The following is a 12,887-nucleotide window of genomic DNA, read 5'->3' as shown; positions in this document are numbered from 1 at the left end:
GATGAGGGTTGATGTTTCGCCGTTGTCTAGTTGGCGCCTGGTGTCGTCTGTGGCAGCGTTGAGGGCTGTCTCGGTGCTGTGGTTTCATCTGAACCCTAACTGGGATGGGTTGTTGTCTTCCAGGTGATGGGTCAGTTGCATGTTAACGATTTTCTGGATGACCTTCGCCGGGAACGGGAGCAGGAAGATGGACCAGAAGTTCTTGAGGTCCTTGGGGTCCGCCTTAGGCTTCTTGAGGAGGGTGCTGATTTTGGCGTGTTTCCATCTTTCCGGGAATGTGGCTGTTTCAAAGGAGATGTTGATGACCTTCCGTAGTTGGGGTGCGATGGCAGCGTCTGCTTTGTTGAATACGTGGTGTGGGCACAGGTCTGACGGAGATCCTGAATGGATGGAGTTCATGACCTTGCGTGTCTCGTCATCATTGACGTTGGACCAGGAGGTCAGGCGGTTGGCGCTGGTGGTGTTCACTGGGGAGGTGGGGTCTGGCGTAGTCGGGTGGTCATGGTGTTGAAGCTGTCATGGATGTCAGCGATTTTGTGGTGGAAGAAGATGGCCAGTGAGTTGCACAGTTCTTGTGAGGGTGGTATGTTGTTGGCTTTGGCTCTGGGGTTGGAGAGTTCCTTTACGATGCTGAAGAGCTCTTTGCTGTCATTTGCATTGTTATCCAGGCGGCCTTTGAAGGAGGATCTCTTGGCTAATCTGATGAGGTGGTGATGTTTGCGGTTGGCGTCCTTGTGGGCTGCGTGGTTGTCCGGAGTGCGTTCGTGGAACCTTATCTTCTCCAGTTTCCGGCAGGCACGTTTGGAGGTCTGCAGCTCGTCGGAGAACCAGGTGGCTCTCTTGCTGGCGTGGATGTTGGAGGGTTTCTTGAGTGGGGCGAGGGTGTTGGCGCAGTCATCGATCCACTGTCTGAGGTTGCGGGCTGTGGCATCTGGGTTGGTGGGGTCAGTGAGTGGGATCTGGGCGAGGGTGGTGATCAGCTGGTCTTCGGTGACTTTGCTCCAGCAGCGGCGAGGCAGCTGTTGGGTGCGGTTGGTTTGTTGAAGGTGAAATGGATGCAGCGGTGGTCGGTCCAGTGGAGTTCGGTGGTGTGGTTGAAGGCGAAGTGGGTGCCTGTGGAGAAGATGGGGTCCAGTGTGTGGCCAGCAACGTGGGTGGGTGCGGTGACGAGTTGTCTGAGGCCGAGGTTGGGGAGGTGGTTGATCAGGGGTGGCGGAGTTGGCATCGTTGTTGTTCTCGAGGTGGAAATTCAGGTCCCCGAGGAGGATGTAGTCTGGAGGTGAGTGCGTGGGTGCTGGCGAGGTCAGCGATGAAGTCGCTGAATTGTGCTCGGGTCTGGGTGGCCTGTAGATGAGTGTTCCTCTGAGGGTGGTGGGGTCGGTGTGGATCTGGAAGTGCAGGTGTTCGGCGGTGTTAAGGGTGTCGTCTGCATGGGTGGTGACCTTGAGGGTCTATTCCTCCTCTGATTCCATTGGCGCGATCCCTGCGGGTGATCTTGTAGCCGTCCAGGATGGCTATGGCAATGTCGGGTGCCAAGGAGTCGTTCCACCAGATCTCGGTCAGGAAAGCCACGTCTGGGGCGGAGGTGTCGAGCTTTGGGCGTGTTTGTGTGCGGAGCGGGTGTTGAGGAGTATGCAGCGGAGGTGTTTGGGTCTGGTCCTTGGAAGTTTGGTGGTTCTGTCACAGGTGAAGCTGCAGGTGTGGCAGGTGAAAGGTCCGCAAGTCTATTTCGGTGTGGCTCAAAAGCAGGTGTGGTTTCGGCTGGCGTTGAGTGCGTGGAGGGTGCTGGCGCACAGTCCAGGCACGGACGGGCACAGACGGGCTTGCCTTTGGCACGCCTTTGGTGCACCAGCGGTGCGCCCGCTGCGAGCCACCTCTGCGTGCCACCGCTGCGTGGCCTCCATAAGAGGTGGGTCGGGAGGGAGGAGCAGCTGGGAAGTGGGAGCCGGGTGGCCAATGGGTGTCAGGGGGACTGGGCCGCAGGGACGCAGCGGCGGGAACAAAGGAGTGGGAGACGGCGGCGGCAGGAGCAATGAGGCAGCTGGCAGCTGTGTGGTGGCGTGGGGAGCGACCTGCCTGTGAGCAGGGTCAAATGTCGCTCCTACGCCACTGCACAGCCCCCTTAAGAGGAAGAAAGGGAGGGAGGAGCAGCTGGGAGGCGGGAGAAGGGTGGCCAATGGTTGTGAGGGGGCAGGGCCGCAGGGACCCAGCTGCGGGAACGAGGGAGCGGGAGACGGCTGCGGCAGGAGCAACGAGGCAGCTGGCGGCTGTGTGGTGGCATGGGGAGCGACCTGCCTGCTATCAGGGTCAAAGGTCCAAAAAGCTCAGCATCGTACTCGACTCATCCCTCACCATGAACCGACAGGTCAACGCCATCACCCCTAGCTGCTTTAACAACCTATGCATCCTCCGCAAGACTTTCAAATGGATCCCCAAGGAGTCAAGGAAGACAGTCACTCACACATTCATCACCAGCAGACTCGACGATGGAAACGCTCTATATGGCGGCATGAACACCGACGCCAGACTCATCCTCGGCATCCCCCAGCATGAACACATCAGCCAACGCCTTTGAAAGCTCCACTGGCTCCCCGTGGAGAAAAGAGTCACCTTCAAAATCCTCACCCATGCCTCTAAATGCCTGCAGAACACCGGACCTGAATACCTCAATGACAGAATCAACTTCCACGTACCCAAAAGAAATGTCTGCGGCGCACCCTCTGTGCTATGAGAATGCCACCCTCTCTTTCTTTCCCGATTTCACGCAGTTGCTGCAGAGACAATGCAGGAATTTCCTTGCTGTCAAGAAGAAACTGAGGGACAAAGGACTTAAGTACGCCATGATGTTTCCGGCGTGACTGCGTGTAGAGGTTGAGGGGTGACCGTGTTTTTCGTCAATCCTGAAGTGGCATCTGACTGGCTGGACAGTCGTCCCACCGGTGGCTTTGGGATGCGGGACAGTGGCAAAGATCAGTCGGCAGAGGAACTGGAATGAGAACCGGTGAGTACGCTTATGGACAGTATGAACGCTATCAGGTACAGGGGTCGTATGACCCCACAGTTGGACATAAGCTCTCACCATACTATTGCAATAAAGCAATGCATTAACAACAACAAACAGAACCGGGGGTCTAGAATGTTATTGAATAATTTGGGGATTAGAACGTTGGCCGGTCTTTAAATATCCCTGTGACCCTATATCTCTCTGTTGTGTTTTTTGATGAAATAAAGCAATGCATTCCATGATCTTCAGGGGACAATTTGTTTGTATAGAAGTGGGTTTGGAGATGGATGGGATGATGTGCTGGGCTTCCTCCTCTTTACTACCTTTAGTTATCTATTAGTATTAGTGTATAGGTCGACAGGCACTCTACCAGTTTGTGATGGGTGGACTCAGTGAGCAGGGGTGCAGGGAGGGGTGTGTAATGTTTCTTAATTTAGAATTGTTTCTTAAATTTGAATTGTTTATAGAATTGATTTCTTCGACACTATCAAAGAGAAAAGCAGTCCTAGAGCAACTTCCTCAGAGAAACAATGATGAGCGGTAAACAGGGATCAGGTGTCAGAGTCCTCAGTTGGAATGTAAATGGACTGGGGGATAAAATAAAGCGCGGCATGGTCAACCAATTTATCATTAGACACGCCCCAGATATGATCCTTTTACAGGAAACACACCTAATCGTAAAGAAATGCATGGCCTTGCATAGGGGAGGGTATAAGCTGGTGGCACACATGGGATTTACCTCTGGGTCACGAAGGGTGGGCAAACTAATCAAAAACTCATTCCCTTTCATAATACAGGTCACATGGTCAGACAAACGGAGTAGATATATAGGGGTTTCGGGCCAATGGGAAGGGAAGACAGCTACATTCGTCTCAGTATACATCCCCCCTGGCCTACAGACAGAAACATTCAAAGACCTGGGCTCGATTTTCTTGACATTTCCTCTGGGAATCCTGATAATGGTCGGAGATTTTAATGCAGTGATGGCCGGGGACCTAGACTCACATCCGCCACATGTAATTAGACCCGTTCAGAGATGGCGGCCTGAATTTTTAGACACTGTGGGGCTGGTGGATGGATGGCTAACACACAACCCAGACAGGGCACAATTCACACATATCTGCTGCAAACCGCAGTTTGTCATGCATAGACTATATCCTTGTCCGGGCTGCACAGACCCAAGCTATCCATGAGATTTGTTATCTGGGGTGGGGCATTTCAGAAGACTCCCCTGTGTGGCTGAGAATGGAATTGGATCACAAGAGCGTTGGCAGAGTAGCCCCCATCAATCCATGGTATTTGAAAGATCTGACCACCCGGAAGAACATTTCAAAGCCACTGATAATTATTTCCAGGAAAACTAGGGCACGGTCGACTCCGCACAGACCCTATGGGAGGCGTACAAAACAGTCATCCGGGGAGAAAAACTCACCCTGATCACAGGGAAGAAGAGGGAAAGATAGGCTGATCTTTAAAGAGGGGAGGAAGAAGTGTTGAAGTCAGAAGAGAGTAAGCCTGAGCAGTAACCCCTGAAAATCTTTACCTCCTGAAGTTAAGGCAAGATGAGTTCAACAGCATCGCCAGAGATAGAGCCAGGGCTCAGAGTAGAGAGGTCCAGGGCAGAGTATATGAGCATGGCGATCAGGCATGAAAGCTGATAGCGTGGCTATACAGACGGGAGTGGGCATCGCGACTGGTGCCCGAGATACAGGGAAAAGACTGCAGGCCAATAACTGACCCGCATGCCATAGCAGACACGTTTGCAGACTATTACCACACGGTGTATAGTTCGACCAGCAGGTTCTCTAAAGAAGAAAATAGTGAGATGCTTAGAGATATAAGACTTCCCACACTCTCAGACAAGCATAGGGATTACCTGGAAACCCCACTGATGGATGATGAGGTGGTGCAGGCTATCAGAGGTGTGAATTCAGGAAAAGCTACAGGACCTAATGGTATTCTCATTCAACTATATAAACTGAGATCTGACAAACTGGCCCCCTATATCCGTTCTATGTTGACGGAGAGTAGAGAGATGGGAATGCTTCCATATGACCAACGTGTTTTCAACATAGTGGTCATATATAAAGAAGGCAACTCAGAACCAGCTGTGCATCCTATAGGCCAATATCGCTCCTAAATGTGGAGCCCAAAGTCCTTGCCAAATTGCTAGTGACACGCCTGATTAAAGTCCTTACCACTCTGGTTCACCGAGACCAGACAGGCTTTATGCCTCATCGCAATACAGCCCTTAATCTGCGTCGACTACATGGAGTACTGAGTAGAACACCCACCATACGGGAGCCGGCAGCTCTAGTATCATTAGACGCCACCATGGCATTTAACTTGGTTGAGTGGCCCTATCTATTTGCGGTTCTAGGCAAATTAGGATTTGGTCCGGAATTCATAGGCTGGATTCGCCTCCTGTACTCTGGCCTGATGGCCCGGGTCGTGGTAAATAACTTCAAATCCCCAGACTGCCAGCTGAGCAGTGGCACTCAGCAGGGCTGCCCCCTGTCTCCACTCCTCTTTGCGTTGGCATTGGAGCCACTGGTGGCCTGGATCAGATAAGACCGATCCATCCGCGAATTGCGGTGGTCCCTAGAATGGGAGGAAAAGATATCTCTATATGCAGATGACATTCTTCTTTACTTTACTACTCCAAGAGCATCATTGATCTGCCTCCTAGATGTTCTGGCAATATTCAGGAGGTACTCTGGATTCAGAGTAAACTGGTCCGAATCAGTAGTGCATGTCCTTCAGGGTGACCCGCCTATAATACCGTGAGATTGCCCAATCGAGATTGCGCCTGAAGGTTTCCAATATCTTAGTATCTATGTGACGCTGGTTTCAAAACTTCGCTTTGCCCGTAATTTGGACCCACCCATGCAGAGACTCAAGAACGATGTCACACATTGGAGATCCCTTCCTCTTTCTATGCTAGGCAGGGCGGTCCTTTTTAAGATGATGGCTCTGCCTCGTTTTTATATGCACTCCAAAATACGATGGATCTGGTCCCAACGTCCTACTTCAAAAAAATTGAGGTTCTCTAGAGGCAACCTCTCTGGGATGGCAGGCCCCGAATAGCATTCTCCAAGTTAACTCTTAACTGGTACGACAGGGGAATTAGTCTTCCCGACCTAAAGAAATATTATTGGGCGTCCCAGCTTGCGGCTATCAACCACAGGATATATGGCCACCCAGATGATCCTGGATATGCCATGGATAGGTGGCTACTCCCAGGGAGAGACTATGCTAGAGCGTTATTCGCCAAACCGCGTAGATTCCCACTAACTGGACCTACAGCACACGCCGTCCAGATAGAGCACACAGTCAATAAAAACCTGAAGTGGGATGACAAACTCACACTACACTAGCCTCTCCACTATGGAACTCGGAGAAACTGGGGAGCCTCTAGAAATCCCAGGCTTTTGATAAATGGGAGCTTATAGGGATCTCGCGAATCAAAGATGTCTGGGGGGAGGGAACGGTTCAGCCATTCACATCACTTAAAGTACAGTACAGCTTGGCGGACACTGAGTATTACCGTTATCTCCAGGTCTGCCATGCGTTACTCACTCAGATCCCTAGAACCACGACGCTCCCGGAAGCCTCCCCCATGAAAGATAGAGTGCTGGACAGACACCTTCCAGAAAAAAACATTTCCCTCATATATCGGAAATTGATCAACAACATGGAAGATCCATTACAGACCCTTAAAAGAAAATGGTACAGTGACGGCTTAGAACTTGATGACAAGGACTGGCAAGAGGTGGTCTCTTCCCCTCGAGTGGGAGCAATCATGGCCAGGATCAGATTAGTGCAGTTTAAAATATTGCATAGGACCTATGTTACGGGACCCTGCTTGGTTTGAATGAGACAGACAGAAAGCGGAGAGTGCAGGAGGGGATTTGGGGAATTAGGGACATTCATCCACATACTGTGGAACTGTCAACAGATACAATTGTACTGGAGAGCCATCCACCGCACACTGCGGGCGGTGCTGGGGGTTGACATGCAGCAATAGGCTCGGAGGTGCATACTAAATGTCTGGGAACCCACAAATCTCAACACATACACTACGCAATGGGCCACATTAGCATATATGATAGCAAAAAGGAACATCGCACAGCAGTGGGGCACTTGTCAGCTGACTCAATTGAGGAGGTGGAAAGAGGATCTAGACTGGTGCATGTATAGGGAAAAGTCAGTTTTCATAGCTAGAGGATGCCCAGGTAAATTGAATAAAGTATGGGGAGCATGGAACCGATACAGAGGTGACATTTGTCTACCACCTTGTCGGCAGATTGACACTGACACTCTTGAAACCACTTGATCTAATCAACCAGACAACTGTAACGTATTTTACATTGTATATTATATTACTGAGAAATGATGAAGTTGCCTGCTTGTAATCAATTGATGTGGTTTAGTCAAACTGTTAATAAAAAGAAATATATAAAAAAAAAGAAACGTCCAATCTTCCAAGCTCACACTGGCCAAAACCCCACGCATCCACAGAGCCAGAGCAGGTAGAAGATCCTTCTCTCACATTGCGGTCAAATCCTGGAACGAGCTCTTGGCACACATAAGGCTAGCCCCCACCATGAACACCTTCAGTAAGGCCCTCAAGACCTGGCTCTTCTGCTTATGGAGTTGCAAACCCCCTCGCCCCCCAGTGCCTTGAGACCCTCACGGGTGAGTAGCATGCTCAACAAACCCCTGACTGATTGATTGGCTAGCCAGATACCAGGCTATAGCTAGCAAACAAAAAAGAAAGGGAGCATCAGTCCAGTGGGCCTTCAGTCATAGATGTATCAGTAAGAGATCACCATCAATGGAAGAACGCCAACTGACAAGTCACAAAGAACTACAGGACAACATAGGAATGCGGTGAAACTGGTACAGACCTGCCTAACAGGGAGCTAACTACTGAGGGAAATGTGCAAAGGGAAAACACAAAAAACATGAAGCAATGCCAAATGGGTGCAAACAGAGTCAAAAGCAGATAAAGTCCAACAACCGCTACTGCTCAGCACAGTGCTCTATGATTGCTGTCATTTTAGCTGGCAGTTCACATTGTATGAAGTGAAACCATTAGCTGACCTCACTGGCCTGTGCTTCACAGCCCCAGAGGGCCTTCCCAGTTCCCTTTCCACCTACCCATTCTCTACTTCTTCCTCACCTGTGTATACTTTTGCCACTGCTATAAGTTGTTAGGGCCTATGGAAAACAAAGTCCTAACTGGGTGAGGATGGAGTTCTGCTCGCATGACCCCTGGAGAACCATAAGGCTGATTTCTCGACATCTGGGTGATCCACCCAGATGTTCAAATCATTATGGAACAGTGCCAGAGATAATATGAGTGCCCATGTTTTCAGGACTTCGTTGGTAATGGGCAAAGAGCAGGCAATAGCTGTGAGCCTATGTAATGTAATGTAATTAAATTTAGAAAGCGCGGCTTATGCCCAAAGGCGTCTTGGCACTGTAGTATTCTGATCAAAGGACAGCCGAGCTAAGCATTATGTTAAACATGAGCAAAAAAACGTTATCTGTCGTGTAAAAAGCCACATTTTTAGTAATGAAGTGAGGTTTACCATAGTCACATGCCACATCTCCTCAGTGATGTGAAGCACAATATTAATACATCTACAAATCTGTTAAAGAAGTTTGTATAAATAAGAAGTCAGTCAGAACGACAAGGAAACACTTCTCATTACTGCTGAACTTATTTTTACTATTTACCTTTGAACAACTCTCAGTTCACGCCTCCTACTTTGGTCCAACTGGTTATTCAACTTAAGTTTCTAGCTTTTCAAGGACCACATTTTATTTCTTTTTCAGCCAGTTTGTGGTTTGTATCTCTGAAATGTTCAAGCAACTCATAGTTCTTTCTATCGGCTGACAAGACACTTATTAGACTATCTCCCCTCTGCTCTCCCTGTGTACCGAAACAAAGGCATTTGTTCTGGAGAAAATAGCATAAAAACATCAGTGCCTTGAGCACTCAGAGAACGGAGAACGGTGTTAAAGGAATGAGTACAAAAACACTACTGCTGGATGTCACAGCCTAAGTATCTGAGAGCAAAATGCTGCACTCATTTAACCTAAGCACCCTCAGTAGGCAGAGCATAGGTGTTTGTGTTCCTGGATGAAGAACATAACAATCCTGACAAAATGTTCCAGAATGTAATATGATTTCGGTGCAGCAGGAAATTTCACACCAGTGTACAATAAAATGTAACACTTCTAAAGACAGAAAAATGTAGTTCAGGATGCAAGTGAATGAAAGAATGAATGAACTCCTCAAAACATATGCTTTTCAACAAGCAATGGAGTTAATGGGTGAATGAAACTTCCAACAGTTCTAGAAAGATTGTCCCCAAAGTACTCCTACAGTGGGATTTTTGTATAGGCATCCTGGTCAACCTTTAGCACTTATTTTAGTCCGTTAGTAAGGATCTTGACTAAAATGTTATTATCTAAGTTTAAAATAAAGGGTGATATGGGGACATGTCCAGAACATCTTTGCCAAGCTTAGGGAGCATAGTGTTAACAAGCTCCTTAGTTGTGGGTGCGAGTTTGCCTCATATGTTGTAGCAAACGAGGTGCTAACGTTGTCTTAAAGGCCTGGTAAAATTCTAAAGGTCAATCAGAACATCGAGGAATTTTACCAATAGCTCGATGGCTTATGACTGCTTTGATCAGAGGCAATATCAATGGACCCTTTAGGTTGTTGGAGTCCCAACCTAGTGTGCACTACTGTCCATACATAATGTTTCTGAGAGGCTTAATCATTTAGTATGTAAAATTCATAGATAGCAGCAAACTGAGAATTGTCAAGCTGGAAGTTGAAGATATATCTCTGTGGAAGTTTGATTGCTGTGATGTGCATGGGGGAATTGTCTGAGTAGATCAAATGGGCCAAGAGTTTGCCCAATGTATCCCTCTGTCAATCAATCAATCAATCAATCAATCAATCAATCAATCAATCAGGGATATGTAAAGCACACTACTCACCCATTAGGGTCTCAAGGCGCTGGGGGGAGGGGTGTTTCGGGCAGCCCCGGTCATCCGAAGAGCTGGGTTTTGAGGCTCTTCCTGAATGCTTGCAGTGTGAAGCTTCGTCTGATGTTGAAGAGGAGTTTGTTCCAGGTCTTGGCCGCAATGCAGGAGAAGGATTTGCCTCCTGTACTAGCTCTGTGGATACATGGGATTTCATCCAAGGTTTGGTCAGCGGAGCAGAGGTTTCTCTTGGGGACGTAGAAGGAGATTATTTTGTTGAGGTATTGGTATCCGGTGTTGTGGAGGGCTTTGTAGGCGTGTGTGAGCAGCTTGAAGGTTACTCTTTTTTCAATAGGGAGCCAGTGGTGATCTCATAGGTGATGGGTGATATGGTCTTGTCGTGGGATGCTTTGGACGAGTCTGGCTGCAGCGTTCTGTATGGTCTGGAGTTTGTGAAGTAGGGATTTGTTGTTTCCGGCGTAGAGAACGTTCCCGTAGTCCAGCCTGATGGTGATGAGTGCTTGGGTGATGGTCTTCCTGAATTCGGGGGATCCATTTGAAGATCTTGCAGAGTATGCGGAGGGTGTTGAAGCATGTGGAGGATTTGGCATTGATCTGTCGGTTCATGGTGAGGGAGGAGTCAAGAATTATGCAGAGGTTGTGGGCATGGTCTGTGGGAGGGTTTCCAAGGTCAGGGGGCCACCATGTGCTGTCCCACACAGAGGCGATGGGTCCAAGGATGAGAAGTTCCATTTTCTCAGAGTTGAGCTTTAGGCAGATGTTCATACAGGATACGTTGTCCTTCATTCCTTCCTGGAAATTGTGTCTGGTGATGTTGGGTTCCTTGGTGATGGAGAGGATGAGATGGGTGTTGTAGGCGTAGGATACCATGCTGAGTCCTTGTTTTCTGATGATGGTTGCTAGGGGGGGCATGTAGATGGGGAAGAGCGTGGGGCTGAGGGAGGATCCTTGGAGTACTCCGCATCTGATTTCTGTGGGTTCGAAGAGGAAGGGCAAGAGTCATATTCTTTGTGTTCATTCGGCGAGAAAGGAGAGGATCCAGTCTAGGACAGTTCCCTGTATGCTGGCGTCGTGGAGTCTGGCAGCTAGTGTGCAGTGGGAGACGGTGTCAAAGGCTGCTGAAAGGTCTAGTAGGGTGAAGGCTGCAGTGTGGCCTTGATCAAGGAGTGTGTAGATGTCATCCGTGGCAGCTAGGAAGGAAGTCTCGGTGCTGTGGTTGCTGCAGAAAGCGGCTTGAGATCTGTCGAGAATGTTGTTGGATTCTATGAAGTTCGTTAGCTGGATGTTGACGATCTTCTCATTGACTTTCTCAGCGAAGGGGAGAAGAGAGATGGACCTTTAGTTCTTGAGGTCCATTGGGTCTGTGGAGGGCTTTTGAGGAGGGGTTTGACTTCTGCAAGTTTCTAGTCATCGGGGAATGTGCCTATTTCGAGGGTTCAGTTGAATGTCACTTGCAGTTCTGGTGCGATGGCGTAGGCGGCTCTGATGTGTAAGTGACATAATGCTATATATTCTTTGTAGTTGTGTAAACTCAGCTTTGTGTGAATGTCCAAGTGTTTGTGATGCTTAGCTAACAGTGATGTATCCATGGAGGGGAGGAAGCGCGAGGCTTAACTATGTGAGAGGAAAAAAAAATATTACACACTTACCTTGCTGCCGGCGCCAGTACCCTTGTCTCTGCTCCTTGCTCCTGCTCTCCTCATGGTATAGGAATCCAGGAACAGCCAGGCTCCCCTGACCAATCACAACTCTACAATGCAGCACTGTAATTGGTAAACACCCAGGCTCCCCTGACCAATCATAACGCTGTTTTGAGCTTTCTGGTTCGACGCTCAACCAGGAAATGGGGGCCTGGGCTTGCCCTCACGCAGACTATAATGCAACCTGCATTGAGAACGGGGAAAGTGTGCATGGCTGGTTTAGGTGGCCCGAGAGGGCCGACCAAACAGTCATTGCACACTTAGGAGTGGGCAATCCACTCTTCCCCTATCCTGATCTGTGAGCAGAGCAGCCCTGTCCACACCCAAAGGAAACATAATTTTAATGACTTAAAATTATTATCATTTTATATTTCCTTTCCTTCTCACTGCTCCAAAGGAGTGGTGCAACGCTACTCCCCCATAGCAGTGGAGCCGTCACTGGCACCACTAGTTCATATCATCGGAATAAAGTGCCATCTGGCCTTCGCAATACATTGTTGCAGTTTGTCACACTGATGGGCAGCCGAGGCTATTAATAAATGAGCGAGTGGTCACTTATGGCCACTGCAGATTAATACACCTTGTATGCATGTGTTTTTTTCACCATTAGCGTGAGCAATATCTACTGCGCTATTCAGTGTCCACCCAGCCATGGGTACGACACTGGCAACAAGGACTGGGACAGCTCAGTGTTTGCTGTGAGCAGGCCAGCCCACGGTGACCTGCATGTGCACTGAATGGTGCGTGAGGTATGCATGCCTGTAGCCTGTGGGCAAAGCCCGGGATTCTACCCGGAATTGGCCACAATGGCAGGGGACGCTCCCTAGCTGCCAGTGAGTCCAGGCTCCTGATCTGGCCCTGCAGCGGTTCTATGGCCAGTCATCGGCTGCAGTTTCATTGTCCCTGCTTCGAACCAAGGGGGGGGGGGGGAGAGTAAACCACTCTTCAGTGCACGTCACCTATGCCCACAGCGCCATCTGACAGACAGACTGTGCATCGCACCCTGAAGCAAACAGAAAAATGTGTCATCAGGAAAGTCAGCCCAGCAGCGTGAATGGCAAACGCTCATTGCAGAGAAAGCGGATGTGGACTTAATTAAAGCAGGAAAGACGGGTGAGTTGTCACGTGCTCTACATGTGAAGGCTGAGCTTCAGTGT

At 49.2% G+C, this 12,887-nt stretch overlaps 1 protein-coding gene across 1 annotated transcript in view; it reads left to right on the top strand.

The window, feature by feature from the left end:
• Nucleotides 1–12,887, top strand: part of LOC144792664 (solute carrier family 2, facilitated glucose transporter member 11-like) — a 517,386-nt gene that overhangs the window by 392,710 nt on the left and 111,789 nt on the right. The gene's annotated exons all lie outside the window — the stretch shown is intronic.

Source organism: Lissotriton helveticus, chromosome 11 (assembly GCF_964261635.1).
Source record: "Lissotriton helveticus chromosome 11, aLisHel1.1, whole genome shotgun sequence".
NCBI lineage: Eukaryota > Metazoa > Chordata > Amphibia > Caudata > Salamandridae > Lissotriton > Lissotriton helveticus.
Note: the sequence above shows the minus strand (reverse complement) of the source record. Positions and strands in the feature narration are given on the sequence as shown.